The following is a 27,754-nucleotide window of genomic DNA, read 5'->3' on the forward strand; positions in this document are numbered from 1 at the left end:
CGCATTGGATACCATTAAACAGATATATAACTGTGTTTTTAATAAAGTCATTCTCATTCTTCATCAGGTAACCAAGGTGTGTCATGAGTTTGCGCATTGGATACCATTAGACAGATATATAACTGTATTTTTAATAAAGTCATTCTTCAGGTAATAAACTTGATTCCAATTTAGGGTTTCTCGAAGGAGATACTTTCAGCTTATTTGAAAGAAAAGTGACGGTCTTGCAGTGTGCCAAAGTTGACGTTGGTGATGTAAACCAGGGGAGAGAGTTTCCTACACGACTTTTGCCACATGTCGTAACAGTGCTTCGGAGTCAGCCTAAGAAATATATCGATACGACATTTCCGTGTACAGGTATCAATACATATGCAATAATGTTTGTAATAAACGTAGTTGTAAACTTATATGTTATTTCATAATCTGTATAGGACGACGAATGCCATTCTCAATTGTTGCGGATAAACTATTTCATAATCTGTATAGGACGACGAATGCCATTCTCAATTGTTGCGGATAAACTAACTCATAAGCGAGTTACCAAACAAGTAACCGCCATACGCATTCCTATTTTCTCCAACGGTTTTCTGTTCAAAACCGTTTCTGTCGTCGGTAGTAGTCAAAGCTTTGACTTAGCAGCTTATCTTATTGAAGTAAGTTAATTTATGCACACCGATACACCGTAGACTAATTTGCAATGACTGCGCCTTACAGACACTGAAGAAAATAGGTTTGCAAACCAGTCAGTTGCAAAAGGGTCTCAGTGGAATGTGTTTTGATGGGCAGTACATTATGTGCAACGTACCAAGACACATCTGCGACACTTTGGAGTTGGGCGATGATAAGGCATCATCACTTTGTGAAAGTGCGGTTTGGGATTATGCCCATAGATTAAATCTGGCGGACAATTTTTTATCTTTAAAAGCAATTTCTGAAGAATTGCGATTCACGCAACACCAGCACAGGGTGTAGAGGGCATTTTTAACAGACTATCCTTCTATATTTAAAACTTTATCAAAAGTGAGTAATGCTTAATTGTTGAAATGTGCCTACGCAAGGAAAGTAGAGTAATTAGTTAAAACTTTAGTGTGATTGAAAATGCTGAAACAGTCGCTTATGAATCATCAAATAGTGGATCACCAACACCTTCAGCTCGACGCAAGCCAACGACCGCGGCAATTGCCAATGCCAAGCAGTCGTTGACTAAACTCCAAAAGGCTTTAACCGTCTTGGTAATTGCAGCACTGCTTGACATAAGCGAAATACTAAAACAACTTCTTGTACGCTGCAAAGACAATTACCGTGGAAATGCCACAAAGCAATAGTTGCTTTATTTTCTACGCTGAGCGATTACAGCGAAGCTTTAACAAATGGTCACCATGTAAGTATGAACAATACATTTGTAGTTAGCGCGTTCAAGCAAAAGCAGTAATAACACATATTGATTATTAAACACGTTAGTGGTCATATAGATCTTTTTTCGTCGAACAGTTGTTCTTGTTGTTGCGCTGATAGGGTGATTATTTTCCGCACTTATCCTAAATTCTTAGTTCTAGCATTTTTTCTTTAATCTCTTGATTGAAATCAAATCGTAATATATATTTATAATTTTTAGACTGAATTTTCAGATTTAAAACCGCACGATGAGCGATTAATTAACGATTACTTTCCTCATGCCCTTATAGCGGAAACACTGTCTGGCAGTTTGGCGGGAAACGACGGCAAGCGTGTTGTATCTACACAACGATTCACGACTGAATCAAACTATTTAGCATTTAAGTGGGGACGCATTAAATGCACTACTCTATACCGTATTATCATTAATCGTAATTGAAACATTATTTTTAATTCAACATCATATGATTAATATCAACTTGTAACATTACCTAATTACTGCGTGATTACGGTTTGTCAAAATTCATGAAAACAAACGTTTTTAATTAAGCGACGACAACGTTAACTAGTGTAAGTTTACAATAAACACATGGTACAGGAGTTGTACAAAGCGTATTTACACATATTCTTTACTAATCACTCAATCCTCAAACGTCATAAGTTTCATTAGTTATATAATACATGTATAAATACATTCTGCCCACAGTCACCAATGGCGACTAGAACCCGTTTTGTTGGTTACTTCAGATTTGTTTTTGATCGAGCCCAGTCGACAGTGTAGTAAAAGGGTTAACTAATATAGCAGGGTAGATGGGACACCTTTTCATTTTGTTTTCCCTTTTCATTTGGTAGTAAACAAAGAACATTTAATGAATTATAAAACCGTATCTTCACGACTTCACAGACCGTTTTTAATTGTTTAAAACACGATCAGGCTATTTGGATATTATGTGTTAAAGGTGTCCCATCTTCTCCGACTCTACTATCTTATGCTAATTAGTTTAAAACGTGTTCATTCATTAGATCTGTGAACTCTTGTTAAATTTGTAGATCTCGGAGAAGTGAGGAGTTGCGTCAAAGCAGAAAATGTAGTGGTGTTTCAGTTCTTTTAAGTGGCCATGACAGTCACGAAAGAAGGAATAGAACCATGCATTCCGACTCTCAGATTCCTTCCACCATAAACGAGCAAGTAAAGGTTTGTTGATAGTCATGACTAAGACAATGTAGGCGTATAATGTTAATGTATGGGAAATAAAGCAGAATTAGATAATATTTAGCTCTTTTTTTTCTGTGTGAACTCTGCATGACGTGGCAAGTTATGTTACGCGGTTGAAAAATCAAGTGCATAAAAGAGATTTCTTGCAGAAAATAAAATTCAGAAATATATTTTAAATTGCGAAATTGCTTTCTCGTTCTCCAGGTATTAGTTGATTTGTAATTAAAATTGTATTCGTTTCGATGAATGTCGAGCATACATAACGGAGATTTTAATTTCACTGTAATTTTAGATTTCCAAATCAGCAGAAGGGAACAGTAAGTTCCCGCCTTCTCGGTGAAGAAAGGCCAGCTTTCAGTCGTTTACTACAAAGCGAGGGACGGCATCTTCAGCACGATAAGCTTCTGGCCGACTTTTAAATTTTATACCAACGTGTTGCAAACGAAGAGAGTGGCGAAACAGAAGAAGATATAGCCATATTTACGATCACTTGGAAGTCTTGTTGTCGTTTGTTCTGCCCCTCCTCATACGGGCATGCAGTGAGTGCATCATCGAGTCGTTTTGTTCAACATATGCGTTACACGATAGAAGGTATCGACCACTGGCGGACAAAACTCTCGATGATGAACTTTTCTTTGCATTAACGGGGCTACCAACGACACAAGCAAAACAAGCCTGGAATTTTGTATTGCAACAGGGCGACCATGACAAAGTGTTTTGTATTGTCACAAAGCGGCACTTAATCAAAGACAAAAAATGTATTGCCGTTTCACGAATAGTTTTTTATTGTATTGTATACTTAGAGAAACTGTAGACAGCAAAAGACCAATGCCTTTAAAGTTGAATGCCCCTCTTTCTAGGAGTTCGAAAAACAGGCTTGTGGAAACAATTAAACAACAACGAAAACAATCAACAGAAAAAAGTGTATCCAAATTACTATTATCACCAGACGAAACAATAGATATAAAAGGCTAAGACATTAATTCCATTTGTAATACTGCAGCATTAAATGGAAGTCTTACAGAGTTTCAAAAAATATTCTGGGAAACACAAAAGTCCATACTTTCCGAAACCAAAGTTAATATCAGCCGGAGATTATTCGATTCTACAATCGAAGAGCAATACTGCTTATGAGCAATTAAGAGGAATTCTACGGTTACCATCTTAAAGGACACTGTATGACTACAGAAATGTAACAGGAATCAACCAATATATAATCGATGCAACATCATGAAAAATTTGTATACCTGGTTATGGACGAAATGAAAATCAGGGAAAATCTTGTGTTCAAGCCAACCACCAATGAAATAATTGGATTTACCGATTGCACAATCATAGACATCTTAACAATAATAGACTGAACCCGCATGGCCATTTCTTGTCTAATTTTGGATATAATAGGTCACGCTACACGTTCTAACTTGTGAGAATTCATTAAAAAGTGATAAAATATACTTTACATATATGTTAAGTTATATTTAGACAAAAATATACTTTACATATATGTTAAGTTATATTTAGACAAAAATATATTATTTTAAGCAAAAAAACACCAAAACAACTTTCAGACACGTTCCGCTTGACTGAAACCAGGTAACAGCAGCAAGCGTCAGTATCAACATTTTATTTTCGATATTTAAAACAAAGTTATGGAGAGGGACATAGCGCAGCATTAGAGACATAGTTACGAATGACGCCCAAACCAATCCTACATGTTCATCAGCCCCTCAACAGAAAGTCCATACTAAGCCAACCACCACCAATGAAATAATTGGATTTACCGATTGCACAACCATAGACATCTTAACAATAATAGACTGAACCCGCATGGCCATTTCTTGTCTAATTTTGGATATAATAGGTCACGCTACACGTTCTAACTTGTGAGAATTCATTAAAAAGTTTTAAAATATACTTTACATATATGTTAAGTTATATTTAGACAAAAATATATTATTTTAAGCAAAAAAAACACCAAAACAACTTTCAGACACGTTCCGCTTGACTGAAACCAGGTAACAGCAGCAAGCGTCAGTATCAACATTTTATTTTCGATATTTAAAACAAAGATATGGAGAGGGACTATGTTAAGTTATATTTAGACAAAAATATATTATTTTAAGCGAAAAAAACACCAAAACAACTTTCAGGCACGTTCCGCTTGACTGAAACCAGGTAACAGCAGCAAGCGTCAGTATCAACATTTTATTTTCGATATTTAAAACAAAGATATGGAGAGGGACATAGCGCAACTGTATAGTGTTTTAGACAAAAATATATTATTTTAAGCGAAAAAAACACCAAAACAACTTTCAGGCACGTTCCGCTTGACTGAAACCAGGTAACAGCAGCAAGCGTCAGTATCAACATTTTATTTTCGATATTTAAAACAAAGTTCAACTTTCAGGCACGTTCCGCTTGACTGAAACCAGGTAACAGCAGCAAGCGTCAGTATCAACATTTTATTTTCGATATTTAAAACAAAGTTATGGAGAGGGACATAGCGCGCAACTGTATAGTGTTTTAGACAAAAATATATTATTTTAAGCGAAAAAAACACCAAAACAACTTTCAGGCACGTTCCGCTTGACTGAAACCAGGTAACAGCAGCAAGCGTCAGTATCAACATTTTATTTTCGATATTTAAAACAAAGTTCAACTTTCAGGCACGTTCCGCTTGACTGAAACCAGGTAACAGCAGCAAGCGTCAGTATCAACATTTTATTTTCGATATTTAAAACAAAGTTATGGAGAGGGACATAGCGCAACTAACAGCAGCAAGCGTCAGTATCAACATTTTATTTTCGATATTTAAAACAAAGTTCAACTTTCAGGCACGTTCCGCTTGACTGAAACCAGGTAACAGCAGCAAGCGTCAGTATCAACATTTTATTTTCGATATTTAAAACAAAGTTATGGAGAGGGACATAGCGCAACTAGTGTAATAGACAGCATTAGAGACATAGTTACGAATGACGCCCAAACCAATCCTACATGTTCATCAGCCCCACAACAGAAAGTCCATATACTGAGCAATTCATTGATCATGAATTTTTATATACAATGAAGCATTAAACAAAATGAACCAAATAACAGGTGAAAACCCATGTCACAACCCACCAACTATTTCTGAAACCACAAGATCGTTCATTGAAAACTTGCACTCAAAATTCCTCTAATCTAAAAACATAAATAACTTTTACACAAACTACGCACATATCTGCATGGATGCTCACTCACAACTTGAATTGCCACAAAACCAAGCTGCACTTTTATTAATCAAAATAATGGATACAATATTCTCGCTTGAAACAACTATGGAGCTGAACATAGTTGGAGGAATTAATTCACGAGACGGCGCACGGTTAACGGCGCAACAGGACAGTTATTACATTAAGTGGGATTAAGGAAGTATTTCAGGTTCATACAAGCAAGGAGGAACCTACAACAAAGACCTGAAAAATACAGCATTCTTTCAACGTTCCGGGACCTCTTTAGTTACAGATTAAGTGGTCCAGTAGCTACAGATGAAACACCCGTCGCTGCACAAGAAGAAAATAACCACTACTACCGATTTGATTGGCTTATTTGCAAGAAAGGTTAACTTAATTTGCTGAAATGCATGGGAACCACCATCAAGTTATAATTTCCCTGAAAGATTGCCGAATGTGGCGGTGTCCAGCGGTTTAGTAGTTTTAAAATTTGATTTTTAGAATTTTATTGGGTGCGTAACAATAAGGTCAGTGCGTTTTGCAAGTTGTTTAAGACAGCGCATTGTCTTCTCGTAAACAAAGCCATTTCTGGCGCACAAAATTATTGCAACGGCCCTTAGTTGTTCAGAACTCACGCATCCGTTAGCGGCTTGCAAGCTGCAGATCAATAAATAACAATTCACCAACAAAAATGTAAATATTGAAGATTTGGCAAAGATCATTTACGTTTTGGGTAAGCAAGGTATAGGGATTGTGGGTAACTAGAAGTTTCCTCTCAAAACGGCGGCAACTTAAGTGCTTTTAGAACGAGGAAACAAGCAAATTTAGTGTTATGCCAAATCTGCACCAAAGAAATGCACTTTTACATAAGTTGGAAAATCCAAAATAAAAAAAGAGATCTAATTGGTGGTCAGAGTCGAATAAATGTTACCAATGAGTTCAAAGTGAGCAGGTCTTGCGAGCAGGTCAGTCTACATTAGTTAAAAAGCGCCCTCTTGGCTTCTGTGGAGCTTTTGATTTAACGGGAGAACAGCTGTGATCGAGAGGCTTTGGATTTGTCTTCAATGAGGGGACCAATTGTAAGGCGGTGCATCAGCAATGGCCGGGAATTTTTGCGGATGTCAGGCTCACGTTTTCTCGTACCCTTTGGCGGTTTATGTCCACTGTAATGGCACGTCATAAACTTGGTTTTGGCGTCTGCAAGCATTTTGGTCTTGGTAAGAAGGACAATGCGAACAATTATAAACAAAAAAAAAACAGCTTTAAAAAATGGCCATCTTGATGACTAAACCTTACTATATGTGCACGACACGTTTGGTTGAAAGACATCCTGACGTTGTCGTCTGGTTTGTGTGGCATTTCCAGCGATTTTCCAAGCGATTAGATCTCTTGAACAGGAAGGCGAGAATGTAAATGTTTCAATACATTTTATGTTATTACAAGTTAAAAAATGAACAGAATGCCAATTTAATTTTAATACATCGTACGGTTTACTTGGAAACGAGTATAGAAATTCGAGAAATAATAGATCCTGTGTGCGAACTGATCGACGATGACAAGAGTCATCTAAATTTTGCTTTAGAAATTGAAACGTTTATAACGAAATATTAATATAGCGATCATTTCTTAAAGTGTCCGGACCACGCTCATACAAGTTGGTTTTAAATAAAAGTTTACACCTACTATCTGTGGTATTTTTTTGTGACAAAAAATAATTAGTTTGGACAAAAAAACGTTTTAAAAAGGACCAAAAAAATCGCCTATTGTTGCGTCACTCGCCGGCACTATGACGTAAATTACGTTACGATCTGTTCTGATCATAGATATCATATATATAACTAGATAGCGCCATTGGCAAATTTTATGTCGCCATTTGGGCACGCTTGACTGCACACGTTTTGTCCCCATACACAGCATCATAGCAACGTGGAGAGGTGTGCGCTGATTGATTTTTTGTGTTTACGAGTAATAGTATGCTTGATGCTGTTAAAATCATTCACGAATCTGTATTGAACATGGGAATTTGGTGTATTTACTAGGATTTTTAATAAAAAAAGAAAATTCAACGAAAAAAAGTCAAACGGAAGAACTTAAGTTGGGAACTCATTGGTTTTGAAAAAGTACGCTTTTCATAAGTTGTTTTCTTATTTTGCGTCCACACGTCTTGGCTGTAAATTCTTTTCCCAGATGGTGAAGGCGAATGCTGCAGTATTTTTTGGCAATTAATTTGATTAAACCAAAAACATGGTTATCGGTAACACTACAGTCGAACATGTGTGAGTCCAGGCATCTGAACCATTTCAATAAATTGTAAGTTGGGAACTCATTGGTTTTGAAAAAGTACGCTTTTCATAAGTTGTTTTCTTATTTTGCGTCCACACGTCTTGGCTGTAAATTCTTTTCCCAGATGGTGAAGGCGAATGCTGCAGTATTTTTTGGCAATTAATTTGATTAAACCAAAAACATGGTTATCGGTAACACTACAGTCGAACATGTGTGAGTCCAGGCATCTGAACCATTTCAATAAATTGATATTTTGCAGTACTGCAGATGCTATTCCATTTGGTAAACCAGGACCTTGAGGCAATTTACCGGCAGTAGTGTGTAAGATTCGCTGAAAGCTTTTTTCTGCTTCAATACAGACAGCAACAACACTGCTAGATGGCTTACAAAGACCACCCTTATCCTTAAACAACAGGAATGAATGAACTACGTCATCAGGTGACCAAAGCAGAGCAGTCTTGCAATCTTGGCAACTTAAGGTATGCATTAAACCTCTAGAAACATATCCGGCTATATAGGAAACAGCTTGTGTTTTGTATTCTGATAGAAGAATACTGTTAGAGGCATCAATGTAGTCATGGTCAATGTTCAGAGGTGTTTTCTCAAGAAGATTATATTTCCGAGTTACTGCCACAGTACTGAGTGTTACAGCTTCATCTAAGTGAACATAACTGTCTAAGACATCAAGTATTGATGTTGAATCCTGTGCTGCACAGTTGCCGCCAGATGCTAGAACCCCAGTTCTCACTAAGAGACGTTTATACGCTGCAATGAATTGTTGCACAGTGGGGTTATTGTTACAACCTCCTGCAGATCTTACAGCACAAAAGAATAACTCAAGATGGTCCTGACTAAACTTGTAAGTTAGTAAATACTTCAGGGGACCATTATGTACCCAATCTTCAAAACAATGCTGTACACTGCTAATACAGACCAAGAAACCAACAAAACCGGTTTTTCTAGAAGAAAATACTAATTGTTTTCCTTGTGTGTTACAAAGTCCCTGAATGTAACTGATGCCACTTTTAAGAAATGTTTCCCAAACTGATTTGTTGTTTTCTTTCAAAGGTGATTTGTACCCACGACCTAAAGGATTCCTTGAGTTTAAAATATCAAACAGCCGATCAAACAGTTTAATGAAATCCACTGTTGCTTCACTTCCAACAAACTGAGGTAACTTTAAATGTATATTGCAATATTGGATGGCATCAGCTACACTTGCACTTAGAGTTTGACTTGCAAGATTTACCTTCATTTTCTGTTGCCACCAATTTACATGATCTCTTTTTAACTTGTTTGCCAAACGTAATCCCTCTTTTTCTTGCAGTTTTTGAAGTTCCACTATGTACTGCCAATTGATTTTTCGGCCATATTTATCGATTAGAACACCCCATTCAGCAAAAGTATTTCGTACAAGTTTCAACATGTGACATGCATCGAGAAAAACATGCACTCTGCTTTCTTCATGAGTGAGAATTGAAAAAGATGACTGCATATTTAGTGGATTTAAACTTGCTCCTAATTGTGTTAACATGCTAAAATGGCAGGACGGTCCATCACATGTCAAGGAAATTACTTTGGCCCCGGTTTCACATAACCTTTGAATGCAAACTTTCACTATGTTTGCACGCTCGACCCCAGAGAGACCAGCGACAAAAAAGTACCCAAGTGGAACTTTCCAGGATTGATTGACTCCCACAGCCATTATTACAAGGACTTCTTTAGCTACAGGAGATGAGTCATCCGGTTCATTACCCACGCCAAGGTCAACAAACCCCCTGTATTTAGTTCCATCCCACGACAAATGTTTTCGTATGCACATCTCATCAAGCATAAGTGCGCAAATTATTGGTTGTGAAGATGCCGCTTTAACCTTGATAGCTGCAAAAGCAATTTCAGTGAAGCCTGGTTCAGCTGGGACTTTAGTATACCACTTGCGAATTTGCGCTGGATGGGGTAATGCCAACCCGAAACACCGTCGAACAAACATATATGCTTTTGTTGAGTAAAACTGAAGTGTCAGTGCAAATGCTTTTAGCCAGGGGCGGATCCAGACATTTGCTTTAGGGGGGGCGATTTTGTTAATAAAAACTCAAAAACCTTTAACAGACAAAAGTTATGTATTTTTAGCGCCGAAAACACACACAACAATAATGTACAAGAAAGGTCATAATCGAGCGAAATAGACGCCAAAATACTTAGCCTACACTACAAAATCCAATCTGCGGTTTTTACTGTTTGCAAAACGGTTAATAATAGTATCTGGATCCATAACAATATCTCTGTGCTGGTGCATACTTTTTTTTAATTTAAAAGTTTTTTAATGTAAAAGTGCATACTTTTTTTTTAATTTTTTTTTTTTTTTTTTTTTTTTTTAATTTTTTTTTTTTACCGCCAGGTCTAGGGGGGGCGATCGCCCCATTCGCCCCCCCCTAGATCCGCCCCTGCTTTTAGCTCCTTTGGATATGTTTTTCCCATTCCTGATTTTTTTACAATTCGCTTGAAAATTTGATTTGGCACATCACTAAAATTGTTTTGGAGCAAGTCAGCACAATTTTCACTAATCATATTCTTTTTCTTCATTGTATTAATTGCATCTTTTAATGTTAAAATTTGTTTTCCAAGTCTGCGTGAGATATGTCTTGATGTTTCTTTAGTTTCTTTTTAACAAAGGATAACTTTTCTTTATTTTTTTGTAATTTTTTACCAAGATCTAAGTTAGATTTACCAACTGAATATATATGGTCATGTTCTATAGCACTTTTGCTGGAACAAGGAAGGGTCAGTACAGGGATTTTCCTGTTAGTTGGTGGTTTTCTTTGTCTTGTTGTCTAAAATAAATGAATCTTAAGTTATTGCCTATGTCTGCATAATTCCCTAAAATCTCAAACCTTTTTTAAATGTCCTGGAAAACTTTTAAAACGAGAGGGTACAGCATTTGATGCAAGCTGAATCTTGGTTCTGTGTCGATAAATTTGTTTTTCTGTAAAATGATCAGAACATATTTTTGAGTGTTCTGTTGGTTTCCAATTTGGCCTGCGGATGTTATGAACCCACTGTTGCCATAGAACTGGGTTCCGGGGAAACCTAAATTAAAATGCCATGTTTTCACAATCTTACTAGGCTCATCCCTAACATGACATAATATGCAATGTTCTCACTTGTGGAAAGTTCTTGGAAACTTTCTTTTACTTTCACTCTCAGAATCGTCACTACCCTCACTGTCGCTTCTCTCTTTGCATTTAGCCCTTGATCTTTTTTTACACCCATATGCACAGCACTGATGCCCTCTTTTATTATCAAACTTACTACTGACAGCTTCATTCATTTTGCCTAACGCTGATTCAAATACGTAAGTTCAGTATGTATACACTCTATTACAAAGTATGTTAAAATCTTCATTTGTTATTTGCATATATTACAGTTTATAAGGTGAACTGCGCGTTTATTTTAAATTTACAACAGAATTTATGGTGAAAATAGAGACAGAATTCACAAGCAATAGGAATATATGAAACAAGCAATTTTGTAACATATTGTGCTTGACACAAACAAGTCATTTTACATATTTGGAACAATAGTTTTGTGTTCTCATCATAATGCGATGATATATTACTTAGGAGATTTTTATATAGATGTTCTTCTTTTAATTTATGTGCTCAGAAAGTCTTGTATTTCTTCTCCAACTTTTAAACAAAAATATAGATCTGATTCCATTTTTACGGGTTTAAAAACTTGTTTTTTTGCTGCGCTGATGTTGACCGGCAATCTATAAACAAATGGCTAATTTATCTTTCAGAACATCTGCCAGCTTTTATTTATACATATATAGTTTATGTTTAAGCTCATCATTGTTGTAACCATCTTTACCAAATTACTCATCTTTAGTTACTGATTGCATTATGCCTGGGGTTCTATATATTTACTTCAAATCTGTAATACAACAAATGATTAATGAAGGAAAATTTCTTGTAAAAAAACTAAAATTACATACATAGCGAATAAACAATATCCATATTCTATATTAATACACACGTTATATAAATAATGACACCTACTCTGATAATACCATAACCACGGTAAACCTTTTGTCACGGGCAAAGTGGTCATGTAAACTGGCTTTGTTTAATCCTAATCACAAAAATTTAAAGTATTTACCTTACTAGCCCATAATTAAAGGTAAAAAATACAGAAACAAACGGAGAACTTACTTTTTAATGGTATCGTACAGGCAGACTGCCTTTGGCGCCTTTAAAATTGGGGACAAAACTGAATCAGTCAAGCGTGTCCTATTTTCGCTCTCTGCTGCCTTTAAATCTGATTAAGTCGCGCTCTCTAGTTATATGTATAGCTCAGTGGTTCTGATCGATCAGCTAATTTAGGCTCTGCTAGCGGAAAATAAAATAGTGCTTGTAGTAAAACTGAGGGTACAGTCGAAATAGCGTTTTCTGTTACTTTTAAATTAAGAAATATGCGTAGGTAGATTGCCGTGGCCAAATTAAGAAATATGCGTAGATAGATTGCCGTGGCCTGACTTTATTTCAGTTTAAAAATTAAGAAATATGCGTAGATAGATTGCCGTGGCCTGACTTTATTTCAGTTTAAAATTAATGTTTTTTTAAGTTGTTTGTAAGTGTATTGCACTATTTAAATTTGTCAGGTAAGAAGTCTCCAATAAATTTTGTTTACTTATCTGAAATAGTTTCCTTGCATATCCTGATTAGAGCATAGTAAAACCACAAGTAACACCCGATCCGTCTGATTTTATTCGCTTGCAGTGGCCATGTTAAATAATGAATGAATGTAACGTACTTTATTCTCGCGTGGCCGGAAAACGACAGTCGTTATCACACGGGTTTAACACCTCGTGCCAGCTTACGAGTTACCATGTATGATACTTTGTGGGTAATTATTTTTTATTGGATTTTTTCATTTTTTTATGTATGACTGATAATTTGGACAACCCATTAGTGACCACTGGGTTAGAGCAATTGCCGTTAAGTGTCTTGCCCAAGGACACATACGCCCACAATGGTAGCAGCGACAAAAGCCTTTGGTAGCAGCGACAAAGAACCTATTACCTAATGGTTACAGGCAGACGCGCTAACCACTACGCCACGGCACCGGACAAAAAAATAACACTGAACATATGTTAAATTTATTCACGCTTGATACGTAGAAACTTTTAACATGGAATTTGGGCATTCCCCTCACGAAAAGTTGAGTAATAAAAATACTTTTAATACCACTGTTTAGAGAAAAGCGTGGTTTATTTTCTGAAAGTAATGTTAAGCATATTTGATAAAAGTTTTCTAATAATAATAATATTAAAATAATAACTAATATAATAATAACAATTATTATACTTAATCGTAGCGCAACTGAGTTCTATGAAAAACGTCACTGTTCAGTGATTCTTTACATACGGCGGTAGCAAACTTAAACAGACCTTAGTAACCCTGACTACACAGACGCGACTGCCGACTGCAATCAGCTATACGCGATCGTAAAATCTATTAACTTAAGAAAGTTGTTGTTACAGTAAGAATGCATATGATATGTATGATTTTACACGATTATTTTTAGTAGAAGATCTCAGGATACCAGCGTATAACTGTTGTATCAAGTAACAGCAATAATAACATTACACTTATGCAGGATTCCCAATTTATGAGCCTGTTTGTCATTTGTCACCCCAAGTTTGCAAAGACTCCAGAGGAAAAAATACCAAAAGTTAGTACCGGGATCCAAAAAAGGGGACCGTATCAAAAACATAGAGAATCGTAAGTTGTATTTCAGTTTCCTATAGTTATATGATGTAATAATGGATTTGAGTTGCATGGAGCCATTATTCTTCATGTTTGGTAACTTTAAAGCATCTATTTGTGAAAGACACATTACATCTGATTGTTTTGAAATGAGTGAATCAACTAATAAGAAATCATTAAAACTGGGCTCGATTCCAACATTAAATCTTCCTCATAAAACTTTGGAAAGAATAAATTCTCCAAAGGCTAAAAGAAAGTCTCCAACGAAAATACACCTGTTGCCAGACAAAATTCTTCGAACAAGCTGTAAACCTTTATTAACAGACAGCAAAAGGCTACCCAGTACGTTGAAAGGTATGTAAAAGTTAAACATTTTTCAGTAGCAGTTTGCCATCCCTCTGATTTTGTTCAGAAATTTGGGTTTGTATGAAAGATGCAGTGTTTATTGCTGAGCAATATTACTATAACCAAGATCTAGTTCCGAGAATTAAGTAAGTATCGTAGCTGTTTCCAAACTCATAACAATTAAAGTTCTACATAAGAATACGTTCCATTATTTATAGGTTTTATGTGAGTCATGATTTGGAGTACACTTGCTATATGTAGTATGGATGGAGAGTTGAACTGCTAAATCTGCTTTCAATTTGTATCAAAAGGGACACTTTGAAACATAGTATACATTTTTCTGTTTGAATAGCAGTATAATTTATGTCCCACTTCATTCTAGATTTACTGGATTCAATGCAAATATGCACTGGCACTAGTGTGTAAAATGGAAAACGTACAGGAAGTGGACAATAAATTAAAATTTTCAATTGGAACACATTGTTATGAACAGAAAGGTATATATTATTATCCTGTTCTAAATGTATAGTAGGGTGGGAGAAGATAGAACACTTTTTTAAATTACAGATTTATTCGACAGTATTATCACGACTTTATAAAACGCCTGTCAAAGCTGATTACTGTTTTTAAATACGAATAAACTAGTTTCATAGCTTTATAAAACAACCTTGAATATTTTGTACAGTTTGATTTTTCTCATAAAACTAGTTTTAGTTTTTTTAAAAAACACCGAGATATAAGCATAGAGAAAATGGGCAGGGGTCAATATGACTTTAATTTGAGATAAAAACAAAAAAAATATCGGTTTAACGTTATATATATGGAGTTTACATATCAAAGAAACTAGCACAGCCCGTTAAACTCGGTACGTTAAATACAAGTTGCAGAATACTGCTAATGTAAATATATTTCAATTTAGAGTCTCATCTTCCCCCACATTGTAATTTTGTATGTTTTCATTGCCAAACTTTGAAAGATTTGCTCTTTTAATTTAGTAATTTATACCTCAGGGGATTTCCAACTATAAGATACTGATATAATAAAAAGATAATATTTTGAAAATATATACGAATTTTGGGCATTTGCACTTGGTATTAATTTATAAGAAGTGGCTTCTGCCAAAATCAGAGTAGTACCCAATTTTTAGCAAAAATAAAAACTTTATCACTAGTTATTAACAATTTTCTGTTATTACAAGTTCATAAACATTTTGCAGGATACAATATTTATCCATTGATGTTTACGGCAGAGATTCGTGTTGTGTCATCGCCAAGAAAAGGTTTCATAACGCGAAGAAGGCGATCGAGGAGCTTGTCTCCTGCCCATGAAGAAAGCGAATGAAGTATTAAGGCAGTACGTGAGATGCGGCAGTGGATAGTAATCGACGCAGGAACGCTAGCGGTTACTGTGGTCTGCTTCGTCCTAAATACAACTTAGCAAACACCAAACTGATTTACTGCCAAGTACTTTAAATTGCTGGTTCAAACCAGCATCAGAAGGAACCATTGACAAACTCGAGCTCCATGCATCTCAAAGATTAATCTATGAAGTCAATGAACATTTCTGACAACTCGCAGCTAACCGAAATTGCTGGTTCAAACCAGCATCAGAAGGAACCATTGACAAACTCGAGCTCCATGCATCTCAAAGATTAATCTATGTAGTCAATGAACATTTCTGACAACTCGCAGCTAACCGAAAATACTTGCTCCATTTTCCTTTTTTATTTTCCTTGCTTACTTATAATCTTTATTTTTTTATTCCATGTATATATGTACTGTGGCGTGTATTAATGTAATGCACTTGTTTCCAAATTATTGCTTATTTTGGGAGGGGTTGTTTTACCACCATGCTCCTTTGGATCAGTCTTCTTTAACCAGTTCAATTGCATTGGCTCAAATTAAACGCGTGGCAAAAGATAAACTTATAACGTCAGTGAATTCTGCAACCAAAAGAAAAGACAACAAAACAATATTCATTTTTGTTCGCGTTTTTTAAGATATAATGCAAGTACTTGATGGATATTTTACCGCCCCCTACGTTACCGAATAAAACTGGATATTTTACAGCCCCCTACATTATCGAATGAAGCTGCACTAACCGTTCAAGCTACTTTGTCAACCAAGCACATTGATGACTTACGATGATCACTTTAAAATAACTCAAGTTGGATAATTTAGTTGAAAATTGATTAATAATGTCATAAGTACAAAAAAAGATGAGCAGTTTCAAAGGTGGCGCATCGACTTCACGGGTTGCATCTATCAGCGGTTCCAAACTCTGGAACATCGGGAGAATTTGTCGACTCCTTTGCAAAGCGACGTGCCAAACGGCTACGCCAGAAACACTGGGACGCCAGAGTGGCGATAACCCGGGGCATCCAGAAGTTTGTTCATGTAGGGTAAGATGGGAAAACCAGTACTTCCCCGAAAGGGAGGAGCGCTCATATAAAGAGGCTGAAGTTCGTTATTGGAACTGACCTTACGACCACTGTCGACATTGCATATATCTTTGCTAAAAAAGAAAATATGAAAGATTTTACAACGGGACATTGAAAGATGATGGCTGGATCGGGTGTTCTCTCGTTCAAAAACAATCATTTAAAATTGCAAAACCGATTTCATTATGTTTTAGTTTTCGATTGAACATAGCTACATAATATGCTGATTTTTCTTATTAGTTAATTATTGGCATTTTTATATTAAGAAGCTCATTATGTCTCACTATAGTACCTACTGTACTATTTTTTTTTAAAAAAGTCCTGTACTATTTTTTTTTTAAAGAGTCAGTTTTTCGTGTTTAGAACATTTAGGTTTGAAAATATGCTGAGTCAGCATAGTCTGAAAAATGGCAGTTTTTCGTGTTTAGAACATTTAGGTTTGAAAATATGCTGAGTCAGCATAATCTAGTATGTACTTCCGTTCAATCTAAAAATTAAAACATAATAAACTTTGTTTTACAATTTTTTTTATATATTTATGAAGAAAAGGCATTCACCAAATCAGAAATAAAATTTGAATTTTCTTCAGTGTTTTAGAAACGATCAAAGTTGAGTGAATTTTTTCTTAGTCATTGTCGACAGCCGATTTTTTTTACTCCAGTGTTTTTTTTTACATTTGAGCATATCTATCCATATACGAATTTTCATTTTTCGTTGGTATGCCCCTTAAAGTATTTATTAAACGTCAAAGAATACAGTTAAGAATTACTTAAAAAAAGAAACAGAAAAACTATTTAATAAAAGAAACAGTCAAGTTTGCAAAAAGTTATTTTAATGTTAGCGAAAAGAAAACCTAATCTAGTATGTACTTCCGTTCAATCTAAAAATTAAAACATAATAAAGTTTGTTTTACAATTTTTTTTATATATTCATGAAGAAAAAGCATTCACCAAATCAAATAAAATCTGAATTTTCTTCAGTATTTTAGAAACGATCAAAGTTGAGTTAAAAAAAAGAAACCGTCAAGTTTGCAAAAAGTTATTTTAATGTTAGCGAAAAAAAAACCTAATCTAGTATGTACTTCCGTTCAATCTAAAAATTAAAACATAATAAAGTTTGTTTTACAATTTTTTTTATATATTCATGAAGAAAAAGCATTCACCAAATCAGAAATAAAATTTGAATTTCGAAAAGAAAACCTAATCTAGTATGTACTTCCGTTCAATCTAAAAATTAAAACATAATAAAGTTTGTTTTACAATTTTTTTTATATATTCATGAAGAAAAAGCATTCACCAAATTAGAAATAAAATTTGAATTTTCTTCAGTATTTTAGAAACGATCAAAGTTGAGTGAATTTTTAGAAACGATCAAAGTTTTTTTTTTACTCCAGTGGTGTTTTTTTTTACGCGATTAAATTGTTTTGGCAAACTTTGATGGTACGTTTAGGTTACATTTGAGCATATCTATCCGAATTTTCATTTTTCGTTGGTATGCCCCTTTGAAGTATTTATAAAACGTCGTTGGTATATGCCCCTTTGAAGTATTTATAAAACGTCAAGGAATACAGTTAAGAATTACAAGAATTACTTAAAAAAAGAAACAGAAGAACTATTTAATAAAAGAAACAGTCAAGTTTGCAAAGTTATTTTAACGTTGAAGTATTTATAAAACGTCAAGGAATACAGTTAAGAATTACAAGAATTACTTAAAAAAAGAAACAGAAGAACTATTTAATAAAAGAAACAGTCAAGTTTGCAAAGTTATTTTAACGTTAGCGAAAAGAAAACCTGAGTACAAAGCGACCTCGAATTTTCATTTTTCGTTGGTATGCCCCTTTAAAGTATTTATAAAACGTCAAGGAATACAGTTAAGAATTACTTAAAAAAAGAAACAGAAGAACTATTTAATAAAAGAAACAATCAAATTTGCAAAGTTATTTTAATGTTAGCGAAAAGGAAAACCCGAGTACAAAGCGACCTCGTTTGACAGTAGAACGTACAGAGACAGAAACCGAAAAGCACCGAATTGGACACGATTGCCAAACTTCAAATTTAACCATCCGCAAGTGCTTCCGAATTCAAATCAAAATATTACTTTGGGGCAAAACACTGCTACAACTGACATTGGCTTCTATACTGCACATCCAAACCTGGTTAATGCCGAAACAAAATTACACTTTTTGAATAATCCGTGGGTTCCCGAAGAAGAATACAAATTTCCAATCTTTAACATAACACTAAACGGAAAAAAATTAGAAAGCAGTCCATTGCACGAAATTGTTTTTTTAAGTTTTCGTGGTTGAAGCCCAAGTAAAAAAGGCCTATTTTGCCGCAGTTGCGTTTTTTTGCACTAGCAACATCGTCGCGTGGTTTAGCCCACAGAAATCTTGTTCGTGAACCGTATGGAGTTGCAGCTACGCAAGTTACCAAAGCTATCAGTATTTTGGCGATACACGAGCAGGAAATGTACCACATTGATGCGGCGTCAGTTTTAAAATTTCGTCGATGAAACAATAAAGTTGTGTGGAAGGCAATGTCTACCTCTTCGTGACCATCGTGGGACGGAAACTTCAGGGCTTTGTTGCGGTTTAGGTCGGAGCTTAGCTGGAAACGGAAACGAACACATAGCTGGAAACGAACAGATGTCAATCAATCACTGTTCGCTATTTATTTAATCGCTCGATAAATCACTGTTTCTGGATTGGCGAGTGGATGAGGCATTTTTGAGGTTCGTGATGATTGAGGATCTCATGGGCGAGGAATTGGCACGTACCATCTTGCAGTTTCTCGTGAATTTGGGAATTTCGCTTTGTGGTCTGCGTGGCCAAGGTTACGATGGTGCAGCCAACATGGCAGGTCGATTTCGTGGAGTTCAGTCTATAATTTTGGAAAGTAGTCACCTCTTGCCTTTTACACCCATTGCGCTTCAACAGTTTAAATTTGGTCCTTATGCGCTCTTGTGAAGTAAGAGAACCTCGGCGTGCACTTAAAATTGTGTCCGGGGTTGTTTTTGAGTAGTTCCTCGTCCAAGCGGAAGTCAATATTGCAGTCGGCGATTCGCCAGATGTTTAGTAATGATGCCACGATCACTGCAACCAAACTTTTTTTTTTATTAAAACACACGAAACGAAATAAGAATACTACACGACAATAACTGCATATGATAGCCGATAAGAACCCGGTCAGTACTGTTTATATTTGCAATAAAGGATTGAAGCGAAAATTAAACATTCCATTAAAACTTTGCACATACAAATTACAAGAGGACCATTTCAAATTGTTAAACAGTAATTTTTTTCGTTTTCTTGCAATGAGTTTTTCACTGCTACAGTATATCTTTCAGGAGCGTAAAAACCATATTTAAATAGGGTAACTGTTTTTGAATTTTACATGTGTACAATATGAAACGAATCAAAGTAATATGCAGTTTATATAGGGGTGACGCATCTGGAATACCAAATAATTTTTGACTTGTTTGTTTATTTGAAGGTTTATGCGCATATCCAACTTGTACATTCCTCCCAGAAACCAACTGTAGCTGGACAGTCAAAAAACAAGTGCACCAGCGTTTCTTTTGCATCGTTACAAAAGTTATTCGAATTTGTTCAAGATGTTATTTGTTACGCAGGCTCTGTGGTTTAATAATTTTATTTGGAATGATCTTTCGGTTTAAGCAGGCTTTGAGGTTTAATTTTATTTGGAATGATCTTAATTTCGGTTCAATAGTTGCTGCTTTATACGCATGTTGTATACATTCTCCCAATTCATGTGGTTCCAACGGGGTTCATTTTTATTTTGTACGACGATGCGGTTTTTGAGCTCGCGCCTCGCTGTATAATATTTTATTAGTTTCGGTGTATTTTAGTGTAAAGGTTTCTACTGTTCGGTTTAATAGTTGCATTTATGTACACATTCTCCCAACAATCATCTTTCAGTGGAAGGAAGTTCTCCTAACTCATGTAGTTCCAACGGGGTTCATTTTTATCAAGGAGTTAAAAATTAGAAAGTCTTCGGCAGAGGGCGTTATACGACTGGTATTCACCGTTTTTGTTCAGAATGTGCCGCTATTCCAGCTTTATCCAATTGTTTATGAAAGAGGCTTGGCGTTCAAATATTATCTTTTTGTTTAGCCATAGCGTTTCGTCAAGATTTGATCCTGGTTTCAGAGCTAGGGAGTTTCTAATAGCCAAAGGACCAAGTTTTTAATCATTGCGTTATTTGTCGGTAATTCCGATCACTGTTACTTTTGGTCAGGGACCTAGACGACCAAAGGTTTAATAAAAGTGCTTGTTATTTTTGCGGTCAGTGGTTGGAAGTTCATTTCTAGAGCATGCGTGGTTCTTAGATCTATTGGACGTGATATGGGCAGTAGTCATTCATTGGTCATACGGCATTATGTATAGTTAAAATACAGCATACATGTTAAGAGGATACATCTTTCAAAAGAATTAGGGTATAAAATACTTTGCATCTAACAACTGGCATTTTTAGTTGCAACCAGCATAGTTTTTGATTCCTCATAAAACAGGTTTTTTTAGTCTATGCGAACCAGATTTCCGCGACACCGGCACCACAAGGCGGTAAGAAATGCGCCAATCCAAGATGCGCCGAACACAGGATTTTTACATGTAGTTGCAATATTTACCTTCTTTAAACGCAATAAAGTGGTATACTGTTTCTCCAGGAAACCTACAGTACGCAAGTAACCAGACCCCGTGGAGGTTGTTGGCAGGGGGAGGAAACCTTTATGGCACACGGAACAAACAGAAGCACAGGGGTCGTCATCCTGTTTAATACAACATAACACACTCAGTTACTCAATCCAATCGTCATACGCCGATCCAGACGGACGATTTCTTAAACTGTTACCGAGTAAACTGTTACCGACTATTTATTGTTTTACTAAATTAATAAAATTTATTTATATTCGCAATCGTTTTAGACCCAATTTTAGGGAGAAAATTTGTTTTAATACACATAATAGTTCCAAGAAACATTACAGTTTTCCTACTCTACTCTGGTACCGCGTACAATCATAACATTTCTACACTGCCCATCCCCAACCAGATTTCCGCGACACCGGCACCACAAGGCGGTAAGAAATGCGCCAATCCAAGATGCGCCGAACACAGGATTTTTACATGTAGTTGCAATATTTACCTTCTTTAAACGCAATAAAGTGGTATACTGTTTCTCCAGGAAACCTACAGTACGCAAGTAACCAGACCCCGTGGAGGTTGTTGGCAGGGGGAGGAAACCTTTATGGCACACGGAACAAACAGAAGCACAGGGGTCGTCATCCTGTTTAATACAACATAACACACTCAGTTACTCAATCCAATCGTCATACGCCGATCCAGACGGACGATTTCTTAAACTGTTACCGAGTAAACTGTTACCGACTATTTATTGTTTTACTAAATTAATAAAATTTATTTATATTCGCAATCGTTTTAGACCCAATTTTAGGGAGAAAATTTGTTTTAATACACATAATAGTTCCAAGAAACATTACAGTTTTCCTACTCTACTCTGGTACCGCGTACAATCATAACATTTCTACACTGCCCATCCCCCTGGTGCCGAGTAAACTGTTCCCGAGTATTCACTGCCCATCCCCCTGGTGCCCCGAGTATTGTTCTACTAAACTAATAAAATGTATTTATATATTCTCGCAATTGCTTTAGACCAATTTTGGGGAGAAAATTTGTTTTAACAAATAGACCCATACCACCTGATAACGAGTAAAACATTACATTTTTCACTACTTGTCTTACCGAAACATTACATTTTTCACTACTTGTCTTAAGTATTATTTTTTGCACTACCAACCCCTTTGCTACGATCATACTATTTTTACACCACCTACTCCCTGTGGTACAGAGTACAATCATAACATTTCCACATTTCTCACTACCGGACCCTGGAGTACCGCGAACAATCATAAAACATTTTTACACTACCTGGTACCGCAGCGCCCTGCTACAGATTAAAAACTACATTTCTACACAACCTACAATTATTACATTTACGCTACCTACCACCCTGGTGCCGAATAAACTGTTCCGACTATTGTTTTACTAAACTAATAAAATTTACATATTTTAGCAATTTTTCTTCAGTACCAAAATCTGTTACGGGTTTTAAAAATAACAACGTAGTCTAAGCGTGAGACATACAGAATGACGTCAAATTTAAACGAGTTCAGGATTTTTAATGTATAAACTGTTCCGACTATTGTTTTACTAAACTATTAAAATTTACATATTTTAGCAATTTTTCTTCAGTACCAAAATCTGTTACGGGTTTTAAAAATAACAACGTAGTCTAAGCGTGAGACATACAGGATGACGTCAAATTTAAACGAGTTCAGGATTTTTAATGTAACATAAAATAACAACGTAGTCTAAGCGTGAGACATACAGAATGACGTCAAATTTAAACGAGTTCAGGATTTTTAATGTATAAACTGTTCCGACTATTGTTTTACTAAACTATTAAAATTTACATATTTTAGCAATTTTTCTTCAGTACCAAAATCTGTTACGGGTTTTAAAAATAACAACGTAGTCTAAGCGTGAGACATACAGGATGACGTCAAATTTAAAAAATAACAACGTAGTCTAAGCGTGAGACATACAGGATGACGTCAAATTTAAACGAGTTCAGGATTTTTAATGTAACATAAAGTTGATATTGGATAAATGTGGGTGGGAGCTATACCTGTGGGCTTTGTGGCAAAATTTCAACGTATGTTCTAAAAGAACTACAAAGATGTTGCTGTGTATAAACACACACGGTAGAATATACATGTCTAAGCGTGAGACATACAGAATGACGTCAAATTTAAACGAGTTCAGGATTTTTAATGTAACATGAAGTTGATATTGGATAAATGTGGGTGGGAGCTATACCTGTGGGCTTTGTGGCAAAATTTCAACGTATGTGCTAAAAGAACTACAAAGATGTTGCTGTGTATAAACACACACGGTAGAATATACATATTTATAGAACTTAAAAAAATAATAAGGAATGTACAGGGCTAAAAGGTCCCATCATTGTTTGAGCAGCAAAAGAAGAATGCAGAACATCCTCAACTGAGAAATTCCAAAAGGCTTTCAAATCTGGCGTTTAATTAGTCTTTATTTTCCTAGAACTGTAAGGATGTTGCTGTGTATAAAAACACGATAGAATATACAAACGTAGTCTCTTCGAACCCATGAACGAATTGAACACCAGACTTTAAGGGAAGCAAGGGCACTTTTGCTCACGAAATGTTCTCACCAGTAAAGGCATTCAGAATGAAGCTAAAACTGTTTTCTCGCCAGCTTAGCCAGAATATCACAACCCACTTTCCAACACTTGCGAATCTATGGCGCCCCAGATGATGCCAACTGAGAGATATACTATATGTGCCTTAGACAACGAATTTGGCCGTCGTTTTGCGGACTTTCAGAAACTTTCTGCGGAGTTTAATATTTTGTCTCCACCTTTTACAACTGATTTTGAGAAGGTGCCGAATGCTCTACAACGGAAATTGATTGATCTGCAGTGTGACGCCACTCTGAAAGAGAAATTCCAATCCAAAAGCACTGACAAGTTTATAAATCCAAGTTTGCCAACTTAAGGAAGGATAGCCATGAAACCACTTGTTCTGTTCGGGTCTACATACATTTGCGAGCATACGTTTTTCGACAATCTAACTAATGTTCACGATTGATCTGCAGTGTGACGCCACTCTGAAAGAGAAATTCCAATCCAAAAGCACTGACAAGTTTATAACGCCGCTCTGAAAGAGAAATTCCAATCCAAAAGCACACTCTGACAAGTTTATAACGCCGCTCTGAAAGAGAAATTCCAATCCAAAAGCACTGACAAGTTTATAAATCCAAGTTTGCCAACTTAAGGAAGGATAGCCATGAAACCACTTGTTCTGTTCGGGTCTACATACATTTGCGAGCATACGTTTTCGACAATCTAACTAATGTTCACGTGCAGTTTCCTCAGCCTCCAATAATTCGAAGTGCGCTTTTTCTAATTCAAATATAGATTCTCTATTGTATATAGTCGGCCATCATTTACTTTGAAAAGGACTTAAGCAATATATTGCAAAACAAAATGGTGTTTTGGTGTGTGCAAAATTGCGAATTTGGTGTCCCAAAGTGGGTGTTTTGGTGAGATAACTGCAACGTTGCCGTGTCAAAACTGCAACCAAAGAAGTTGCGATCCGCCATTCATTATACGACAAAGTTTGAGCTTTCCGTCCCTGGCACAATACATGGGCTGGTTTTACGTGCTAAATAATCGCTTCAAAAGCCGCCAAGAGAAATACGTACTATATTTTTCCATGTATTCCCAGGTAAGCAGTGCATTTGAGTGGTGTCCTCGCTAGTTTCATGGAACAATTCCCCAATATGCTTCTGTAATTTGTTAGTGCTGCCTGAAGACTACCTACTCCATCTGAATACCCAACGTGTAGGACAAATTGGCCGAATTGTAGGAGAACCAACATTTGACGAGCCAGCATTTATGTTATTAAATTTGTTAAGTCGTTTGGGATGAATCTTTAATAAAATGTACAATATCATGTAGATGACCAATAAATGTAGAATAGTTTTACATAAATCTGATATGTCGGTGAATAAAATATATTGCAGTGTAGACACGGGTTTATCTAAAGTAAACATAACAGCAATGCTGACTGACTGCTGTTGTTTAACCATGTTTCTCCACTTATGTTCCTGTTTCCATGTGCACTTATGTTCCCAACAGAAATTGTAATACTGCACATTCTACTCCAGTATAGTATACAGTTTAGTATAAATTAAGTATCATACTGCTAAAAATATGGAAGTTAAATATGTTGAGGGGTCACATAAAGAAGATTGACCGTTTTACGTTTACGATCAGGTCTCTTTCGCAGGCATCTTGGCATACGAGATTTAATTGGTGGCCCGTGCAATGCATATATAACGCTTTAGTCGAACCACCATCGTATCCTTGTCCACGAATTTGTGACATTTTTAAACCATAACGTAATTAGGACGTTCTTTACCAGCTGAAATAGAGTAGTACCGTCACACTTGCTTTGTAGATTTTTATCACAGTACCTGATGCAAAAACTAATTTGGTTGGACCGAGAAAAACGGAGTACTACAGTACACCTGAACAAAGCGACTTCGATTCTATTTTAATTATTTTGAGCAACTGACGTAACACAGCGTGGCCAAGCATTGATACGATTTCGTTTTGGACATCTGGAGACATAAATTTTGACGTGGAGCATTTAAGAAAATATTCTTGGATGGTTGAATTATATTTCCCAAGCAAATACAAAAGTGACCAGAGATTGCCGGCTTCTTATCCCCATGGCCACGTAATGCCTGACCCGTTACGTTACCCCTTGATGTCGGACAGCGTCGAGTATTGCTGTAAGTGCGAGACGCTTCTTTCATCTAAATTCGTATTCACTAACGCAGCCGTGGACGATTCTTCAATGACAATCTATACATAAAAATAACAATTCAGTGATTGTGGAATGAAGAAGAAAATCGACCGAAAGTTTTACCTTAAGCGAGGACGATGCATTTATGTGGGCTTTTGAATTTGTGTGCTTCAGGATACACTGCCTGTCTGTCCCTTTTTAAAATCACGCCAACCGTTTGACATCAACACCCATAGACTCGATGCCAATGCCTCAATGCTTCTCTGGTCCAGACGGTTCCTGGCAATAGCCCAAACACACGTAGAACAACAAAACAGCTTTGGTCTTCATTAAGATGTAAAAACGAAAATTCCTGAAACCAATGACGTTGCGCACTTCTGCCAGACCCGTCTTTTGGCATGAGTTGACGTAATACTTGTTTTTCGGGCAAGCACAGGTCGGACGGTTTTGAGGCACATCGATGCTGGCTAGTGATCTCCGCGTCACGTGCGATAGAGGCACCGGTGCCGACGAAACCAACTCAGTTGCATTTAAAATAGAAGGTGTATGCTAGTTGCAAAGAGATTTTATCAGGGTTATTTTGCATTAATAAAGTGTTTAAAATTAACTGTAAGATAACCTCTACAGGTAGTCTTTTAGGTTAGAACAGATTACCTAGTCCCGTTCGCACTCAGTCGAAGAAAATTACGAGACAGTATATTCAGTATAGCTCTCTTAGTCTTTTTGGTTAGAACAGATTACCTAGTCCCGTTCGCACTCAGTCGAAGAAAATTACGAGACAGTATATTCAGTATAGCTCTCTACATCCATTTCGCTACTGAAACAACATTTGTTTCTAAACCAGTGATTGTGTCTAAACTAAACTAGCGCACATTGAGTTAGTAAACAAGATAGTTTTAGTAATCGTCGTTTGGTTTGCAGGTTCAATGATTATTTGTGTCTATGTATAGATGTTTTATTTTTAACGTGAACCACTTGCGGGTCTGAACTTACTTGGTACTTATACAGTTCTTTCAAATTATATTATATACAATATACATTCAACTACAGTTTACCATGGTCTACGGGCGCTGCATGTTTATAAATTGGTCTTGTTATCTATCAGTCCTTACATACATTCAACTACAGTTTACCATGGTCTACAAGTGCGCTGCATGTTTAAATTGGTCTTGTTATCTATCAGTCCTGTCCGAAGAAACCTTCGTTTTTTTGGCTCCTGGACAAACGGACGGCAGACTGGCAGCTTGGTCTACACGGTGGAATTTACGAGAATCATTATGAAGCTCACTTGGTAAAGCATGAAAAGCGAAAAACCCTTAGTTCCAACTATTCCGTTAAAGCCAATTTGCTTACAACCAGTATCTATCAGTCCTGTCCGAAGAAACCTTCGTTTTTTGGCTCCTGGACAAACGGACGGCAGACTGGCAGCTTGGTCTACACGGTGGAATTTACGAGAATCATTATGAAGCTCACTTGGTAAAGCATGAAAAGCGAAAAACCCTTAGTTCCAACTATTCCGTTAAAGCCAATTTGCTTACAACCATGTATTCTGGAAACCCCAACTTTTGTAGTTTAACTTTTCAATACATGCTTTGGTGGACAGTGGTCAATCCAAAAACAAGATTCTATTCAAATCCACTTGATTCAG

The 27,754-nt window shown here is 36.2% G+C and overlaps 1 pseudogene; it reads left to right on the plus strand.

The window, feature by feature from the left end:
* The first annotated feature begins 16,437 nt into the window (after window positions 1-16,437).
* On the plus strand, window positions 16,438-19,336 carry LOC149733219 (uncharacterized; annotated as a pseudogene).
* Window positions 19,337-27,754: the final 8,418 nt, after the last annotated feature.

Source organism: Ciona robusta, chromosome 7, assembly GCF_009617815.1.
Source record: "Ciona robusta chromosome 7, ASM961781v2".
NCBI lineage: Eukaryota > Metazoa > Chordata > Ascidiacea > Phlebobranchia > Cionidae > Ciona > Ciona robusta.